Raw genomic sequence first — 8,042 nt, forward strand, 5'->3', positions numbered from 1 at the left:
TAGTAAAGCAGAGTCCTCACCATGTGTTCATCAAACGTTAATCAAGCTGTTACTATGTGCCTGGTTCTGGCCTAAACATGGGGGTATGAAGGTAAGTAAGCTGCTGCCTCCATCCAAGAGGCCCACAATATTTCCTCAGCCCCGCCAGAAAAGTAGGAGCAGTATTTCCACATCCGGCATACAGATCAAGAGAAAGAGAAGAGAGGCAACTGGCATGGGCTGTCCACTTTGTTAGCTCTCCACTGCTCCCTCTTCCTGCAGACCCAAGACACACAAGGAAGCAGATTGTAATAAACCCAGCATGTGGGTACCTCCTGACAATGAGAGGGTTTAGCCACAGCACTGTTTGGAGCTCTTGAAGGTAGTGATAATACTTGCCAACTTCTGTGGAGTTCTGCAGTTCAATTTTTGTTTTTTTTAATTTTTATGGGAGTACAGTTACTTTACAATGTTGTGTTAGTTTCTGCGGTACAGCAAAGTGAATCAACTATATGTATACATATATCCCCTCTTTTTTGGATTTTCTTCCCATTTAGGTCACCACAGAGCACTGAGTAGAGTTCCCTGTGCTCTACAGTAGTTACCTCTTTTACACATAGTACCAATAGTGTTTATATGTCAATCCCAATCTCCTAATTTACTTCCCCCCCACTTTCCCCCTTGGTATCCATACGTGTGTCTCTGTCTCTGTCTGTGTCTCATATCCATCTGTGTCTCTCTTTCTGCTTTGTAAATTTTTTCAGATTCCACAGATATGTGTTAATATATGATATTTGTTTTTCTCTTTCTGACTTACTTCACTTCGTAACGAGGAAGGGGATGAGGCTCACTCTGATATAAGGACCCCTTATTTGGTCTCTTAAAGCCACAGAAACATTTTTATGGATCCTAAGCCTTACAGGCACTGGTTGGGTCGTTTCACCTAGATGAGGATAATACATTATAGCAAGAGGAAATCTACCACTTTCCCTTTTTTCCATCATTATAATGTAACTCACTTAACTGGGGCAAGAATGCTGGGGCAAGAATCTTGACCTTCCACTCAACAAGACACAGAGTAGGACTCCATCAGGCCAAAGGGAGGGTAAAGTAGGAAACATTTGGGGCCTGGGCATTAACCAGATCACTAGTTGGGGGTGAGCCAAAGACCCATGAGAGTGGGATATCAGTGGACAGGAACAGACAGAAGTCAGGGGACTCAAAAGTCTAGGCAAGAACAAAGGAGTGAATGGGTGAATTTTCTGGTCAGAAATAGGCTAAAAGTGAGAGGACTGGAGAATCACTAAGGGCCAAGGTACTCCCAGCTGTCAAGGTCAGGGTCAGACTAGGAGTTCTGAGAGGTGAGGAATCTTGGCAGGAGTCAGGTCAACGTTTGGGTGGGTATATGTGCACAGATGGGAGCCAAGAGGTGAGAAAGGAAGGTAGCTGGTGAGGGCAGAGGAAAGTAGAGGCTATAGGTTCTTAGGAAGCTGTTTCTATTCATTAAAGCAGAATTAATCCTTCCATATATATTCTTAGCATTATCGTTGGATTTATGTGTGTGTGTATATATATATATATATTTATATATATAAATGTTACTTCCCCAGCAGACTTTGAGGCTTCCAGGGCAGGGGCTGCAAACTTGCTTACATAGGTTTGGCACACAGTAGGTGTTATTGGCTTTACCTGATTCCTAATGCAAGCTTCTTTACTGACCCCCTGAGGTTTCCACGTGGATGCTCAAACATATAGAAATGACATCTCTACAATTACCCAGGTCCTTTTTGCCACTGTGTCTCTGACACAAGGGTCATACTGGTTTGCAAAACAGTGGCATAATGTTCCATCAAAATATCCTAATGAAGTAATATTTATTGAGAACTGCAGCAGGTTTGGCCTTGTGCTTATGGTGCTAACCTTAGTCAAAGTTACCATCAGTGCAGCTGATTTTGTAAAACCAGCCCCAAAGATGCATCTCTTCTCATCCCACTGGTTATGAGCTGTTCTCTGGTAGCTCCCGGCATTCTGCTCCAGTTCTCTTATTTGAGATTTTTTTCTGGGCTGTCAGTCTTCTAAAGAGACATGACATTTATTCTTCCTAATTCCCCAAACACTGTGATACAGTGAAAGCACTCTTATTGGCTGTTCTGTCTTTATAGTTTTTGTGAAGAAGGGAAGAAAGGGAGGGAGGGTAGAAAAAAGGAAAAGATCAGGGGTGCATCAAGGGAGAAAAGCAAAAGAAAAGTATAGAAGAGTGGGGGAAAATAAGAAAAAAAATAATATAAATCTTGTTGACAGTTTGAGTTTTGCCTTATTCAGAAAGCAGTTTAAATCCTTCAGAGTTTCTCTTTCAAGGTAGTCCCCTGTCAGAACTTGAAACAACATCTTTCCTGCCTGGGATACAAGCTGTAGGAAACTGAAAAGACACAAAGACACCTACCTAGATTCTTTTCCTATTTAGGGTGTATGTGTGTGTGTGTGTGTGTGTGTCTGTGTCTGTCTGTCTCTCTGTCCCTTAGTAGGGCTATGGCAACCACTTCTGAGTTTGAAAACCAAAGATGAATTCTCTCTTCTTTTCCCGAAACACAGGCTCTGCTTGTAGTTTGTTTTTTCACTGTGATGGCTTAGTGGATGGTACAGAGGACAGTAATTCAGCTATTTATTTTCAGGCCACTGATCAGCCAGGGGGCGAGGGAAGGAAGATGATTAACTTTCTTATTTCTCTGATTGCTTTGGAATTTTGAAGAAAGAAAAAACATTGTCCTTTTTCCTCTCTATCCTTCTGACCTCCCGGGATCCCGCTCTTCTCCTTTTTCTGCCTATGAGTGGCTGGCCTTTGTGTCCCAATTCCATGCCCTGTTCCACTAGGAATTGTGCCTCCCCACAGGATGAAGGCTTCTTTTCTGTCGACTCAGCAGGCACCACCAGGCAGGTCTTTCTAGCATCCTTTTCAGTGAGTCTTTTAGTGATGCTCCTGACAAAAGATGAAATAAAAAGCTGAAACCTCAGGGCCTAGGAAGAAAAGAAGCAAACTTCTCAACAGTGGGATCTATAGCTGTCAGGGCATTAGTGTCTGTGTTTATGAGTGTATGTGTGTGTGTGTGTGTGTGTGTGTGTGTGTGTGTGTGTGTGTGTTGGGGGGAGGATGTGGTGACAGAGAATGAGGAAGAGGCCGTGCTTGGATTTTCCTGATGCTTATTTTTTCCCCGGTGGTTTAAATTCTGCCCCCCTGCCCCCACCTGGAGTGGCCTTCTAACCTTCCCTACCTGCCCTTTCTAGCTTCCTTCCCTCGCTCCAGGATGAAGGTGAGGTAAGGGGAGGCTACAAATACCATGTCACATGGAAAACTCTTCAGTGGATGTCGAGGTGACAGGAGGTGACACAGGGAGAAAGCAGAGGGAGAAGGGAGGGTTGGGATGGGATTACGAGCATAGATTTCAGACACAAGCCTAGATCTGAATGCCAAGGTTAGCACACAATAGCCATGTAGTCACTTAGCTTCTCTTGTTGCAGCATTGACGTCTGTAAATGGGAATACAATAGATTACGTGTACAGAACACTTAGAACGCTGTACATTTAATAAAAGCTCAATAAATGTAGATATTAGCATTTACTGCCTGGAGGGCAAGAGCTTTGAAGGAGTGGTTTTTATTTGAAGACCCATGAGTAATGTTTCAAAGGAGTATGAAGAACACTAGCCACACATGCCCTCCACTCTTCTACCACTTCTGTGTGCAAACGAGGGAATAGGCGAATGGGTCGTTTCCCTGTGAGAGGACTTCAGGGAGGTCTAGGGGAGAGGCAGATAAACAGTCGTCAAGGATTCCTTTAAAAAAAATCATGCCTTTATCTCATCTTCAACTAGATGCCCTCTAGGTCCTCTAAAACCTATTTAATCTACAAATAAATGCTGGGAAGGGTGCAGAGAAAAGGGAACCCTCCTACACTGTGGGTGGGAATGTAAATTGGTACAGACACTATGGAGAACAGTATGGAGGTTCCTTAAAAAACTAAAAATAGAACTACCATATGATCCAGCAATCCCACTCCTAGGCATATAGCTGGAGAAAACTCTAATTTGAAAATACATGCACCCCTATGTTCATAGCAGCACTATTTACAATAGCCAAGACATGAAAGTAACGTAGTGTCCATCAACAGATGAATGGATAAAGAAGATATGGTATATTTATACCATGGAATATTACTCAGCCATAAATAGAATATCATGCTATTGTCAGCAACATGGATGGACTGGAGATTATTACACTAAGTGAAGTAAGTCAGACAGAGAAAGACAAATATCATATGATATCACTTATATGTGGAATCTCAAAAATGATACAAATGAACTTATTTACAATACAGAAAGAGACTCACAGCCATATAAAACAAATTTATGGTTACCAAAGGGGAAAGGGGGTGGGGGAGGGATAAATTAGGAGTTTGGGATTAACAGATACTACTATCTATAAGATAAATAAACAACAAGAGCCTACTGTATAGCACAGGGACCTATATTCAGTATCTTGTAACAAGCTACAATGGAAAAGAATCTGAAAAAGAATGTTTGTGTGTGTGTGTGTGTGTGTGTGTGTAACTGAATCACTTTTCTGTATACCTGAAACTAACACAGCATTGTAAATCAACTATACTTTAATAAAAAAAGAAAAATATATCTATATGAAATTGAGGGTGGGTGAGAGGGATGTTAGCACTGAACTAGCCTATTGGCACTTGGATCCTACCCTATTCCACTGTGAATACACTTAATTACATCCCAAAACAATTCCTCTTCCTCACAGAGAGGACCAGCCAGAGGTGATTAGGTTCGAGGGAAACGGGAAGAGGATGGGAAAGAGCCCTGGGTGGGAGAAGGAGGTAAGACCCTGAATTGTGTTCACCACCCAGAGCATAAAACTTTGAAGCCTATGGGCCTTAAATCAGTTGTTCATCTACCCAGAGTTTCCTCATTAACCTGATGCTTTCCTCCTTGGAAGAAACCAAGACAGCTAGTTTAAGTTTTATTATTAATTTTATTCTGTCAATAGAAGTATCTCATAGAGTGGAGGTTGACGAGGACACACTTCATTTCTTGCTGGTCTTCACTGCTGAACTTGGCCGCAGAGGCTGTCTTCTCCTCCACTGCCTTGATGACTCCAGTGGCCACTGTTTGCCTCACGTCCTGCACAGCAAAACAGCCTGGAGGAGGAAGGAAGGAGGAAGAAAGAGTGAAATTTCTAGAAAGAGGCATAAAAGGAAAGGCTTCTTGGCCTCAGTCAGAGGTGCTTTCCTTCCCAGGACTCAGCAGCCATCAGTCCCTGGCTCACCTAGAGGTGGGTACTCAGAGAAGGTCTCCACACACATGGCCTCGCTGGGGACCATTTGCACTATGGCTGCATCAGGGCCTTGGGGTTGTCCTCCAGCTTCTTGCCTGAGCACCGGTCAATCTTTTCCCTCAGTTCAGCAAGCTTGCAGGAGATGTGGGCCATGTGGCAGTCCAGCACCAGCATGGATCTGTCCCGGGTGATTCAAGACTATCCCCTGGCAGGGAAGGAGGATGGAATTAGAAGAGATCGGATGGCACCTGTGATCTGGGGCCAACCCTCAACCAACCTGGGGCTTCTGCTGAACTGGGGCTAATTTCTAAGAAGCATTTCCATCACCACCAAGCACCAAGGCCCTTGGCTTCCTGGGCACCTACCTGCACCACAAAGCTGCTGGCCTCCATCGGGGGTTCGTCCTTGCTGTCTCTGACGACGTTGCCGTGTCAGATGTCCTTCACAGACACATTCTTCACGCTGAAGCCCACTTTGTCACTGGGCAGGGCCTCGGGCAGGGCCTCGTGGTGCATCTCCATAGACTTGACCTCAGTGGTGACGTTGCTGGGGGCAATGGTGACTACCATGCCAGGTTTCAGGAAGCCGGTCTCCACACGGCCCAAGGGCACAATGTCAATGCCTGTCCAATGGGAAGAAGGGCACTCAGAAAGATTCTAGACCCACCCAGTGACAACTGGCTTCTGGGGGAGTCCCTTGGTCCTGGGGCTCAAGGACCAAGGCCACCTACAGGACTGGCTGTTTCTTCTGTGTATCGGATAATTTGGAAACGCTGGGGGCTTTACACTTTATCACAGCTCAGAAGTCAGGATCTGAACCCTGGCAAGTCAGACACCCGACCTCATTCTCAATTCCTTCATTCCTCAAGAAGCCCTGTCATCTCACCTCCAAACTTGTACACGTCTTGCAGAGGCAGCTTCAGGGGCTTGTTGACGGGGTGAGTGGGTGGGAGGATGGAGTCGAGAGCTTCCAGCAGTGTCACCTGGGTGGTGTTTCCCTCCTTTTGCTCAACCTTCCAGCCCTTGAACCAGGGCATCTGCGGGAGGATGCAGAACGTAGTGGAGGTGAGCCTGGGGCATTGCTCTCAGCACACTCACCCCAGGACCAGGACCAGGACCAGGACCCACTCCGCCCGCCCGCAGACCCAGCCTGCACTCACGTCACTGCTGGGCTCCAGCATGTTGTCGCTGTGCCAACCCGAGATGGGCACGAAGGCCGCGGATGCAGGGTTGTAGCCAATCTTCTGACATAGGCGCTCACTTCCTCCGTGATCTCCTGGAAGGCGGGCTCGGTCGAGTCCATCTTGTTGATGGCCACGATCAGCTGCTTCACGCCCAAGATGAAGGCCAGAAGCGTGTGCTCGCGGGTCTGCCCGTTCTTGGAGATGCCCGCCTTGAACTCGCCTAAGCTGCCGGCCACGATAAGCACTGCATAGTTGGCCTACAGGACACAGACACCACGGGGTCAAGGGCTTAGTTAGGGGAGGGGGCGCCGGCCGGGCTGGGAAGCCTGCTAGAGTTTCGGGCAGTCCCGGGTCCCTTTGGAAAGCTCGGGGACGGGATGCTCCCCAGAAGTTGATAAGTTCGTGGGTCCCTTGGTTACTGCTGTGCACAGAGGTCCTGCCTCCCAGTTAAACTCTCACCTAGTCCCATAAATGAACTTTTAGTTCCTTCCTCCCAGACGGACCCCAAGTGATCTACTTGTCTGGGCATCAGAAAACCTGGCCCCTGCCCCAGCCTGAAAGGGGGCCCGTATCTGAGCCTCACCGAGTCTGTCCTCCTCTGGTTCTTTGAGAATTGACGATTGGCATGGATGAGGAAAACCTTCTAAGGCTTATGATACCCTCCTTCCCAGAGTCCCAGAAATAAAGCCTGAGTTTCCTCCCTTCCTCTGCGCCTGTCCCACCCCCATCCGAAAGGGAGGGCCCTGGGAACATGGGCTGCTTTACCTGGGAGGTGCCCGTGATCATGTTCATGGGGCATCGATGATGGTGATGTAGTACTTGCTGGTTTCAAACTTCCACAGGGAGATGTAGATGGTGATGCCACGCTCTCTCTCTGCCTTCAGTTTGTCCAACACCCGGGCGTACTTGAAGGAGCCCCTACCCATCTGGGGAGGGGTGGGGAGTGAGTAGAGCACATTGATGGCGAGCAGACTGACCTATCCCAGGGAATTCATTGGTGCCTTAGACCTCACAGCGCACCCTGCTGTCTGCGTTGGACCCACCGAGAAGCAGGACATCCATCCCCCCACCCCAGCTCCTAGAGGCCAACACCGCGCGTGGGTGCCTTACCTCGGCTGCCTCCTTCTCAAACTTCTCGATGGTCCTCTTATCGATCCCCCCACACTCATAGGTGAGATGCCCGGTGGTGGTGGACTTGCCAGAGTCCACGTGGCCAATGACAATGATATTGATATGGGTCTTCTCTTTGCCCATGGCGGTGGGTTCCTTCCTTCAGTCACTGCTAGAGGGGAGCACGGGGCGGGTGAGGCCACAGCGTTCCAGGCCTGCCTCTCTCCTCTCCTCCCCTCCACTCTGCTCCTGCCCAGCACCCCCCTCCCCACTTCACAGCCTAGCCCGGAGCCTGGGACATGGTAGCATCAACTGAAAAGTAAACGACTTGCCAGGCTTACGCCCTGGCAAGAGTCACGATCCCAGGGCCATAGCTGGTACTTCCAAGCAGTCCTGGCCCATCCATCCTTTCTCCTGTGTGGGCCTT

At 47.7% G+C, this 8,042-nt stretch overlaps 1 pseudogene across 1 annotated transcript; it reads right to left on the reverse strand.

Annotated features, from left to right (window-relative positions):
* Window positions 1-5,027: 5,027 nt before the first annotated feature.
* On the reverse strand, window positions 5,028-7,759 carry LOC309808777 (elongation factor 1-alpha-like; annotated as a pseudogene). The gene is made up of 7 exons: window positions 7,616-7,759; window positions 7,271-7,431; window positions 6,482-6,762; window positions 6,208-6,358; window positions 5,688-5,944; window positions 5,314-5,527; window positions 5,028-5,185 (listed from the first exon to the last, which is right to left on the reverse strand). The product of its transcript is annotated as an elongation factor 1-alpha-like (transcript).
* Between the last annotated feature and the right edge of the window lie 283 nt (window positions 7,760-8,042).

Source organism: Mesoplodon mirus (genome assembly GCF_964341445.2).
Source record: "Mesoplodon mirus genome assembly, chromosome: 7".
Taxonomy (NCBI): domain Eukaryota; kingdom Metazoa; phylum Chordata; class Mammalia; order Artiodactyla; family Ziphiidae; genus Mesoplodon; species Mesoplodon mirus.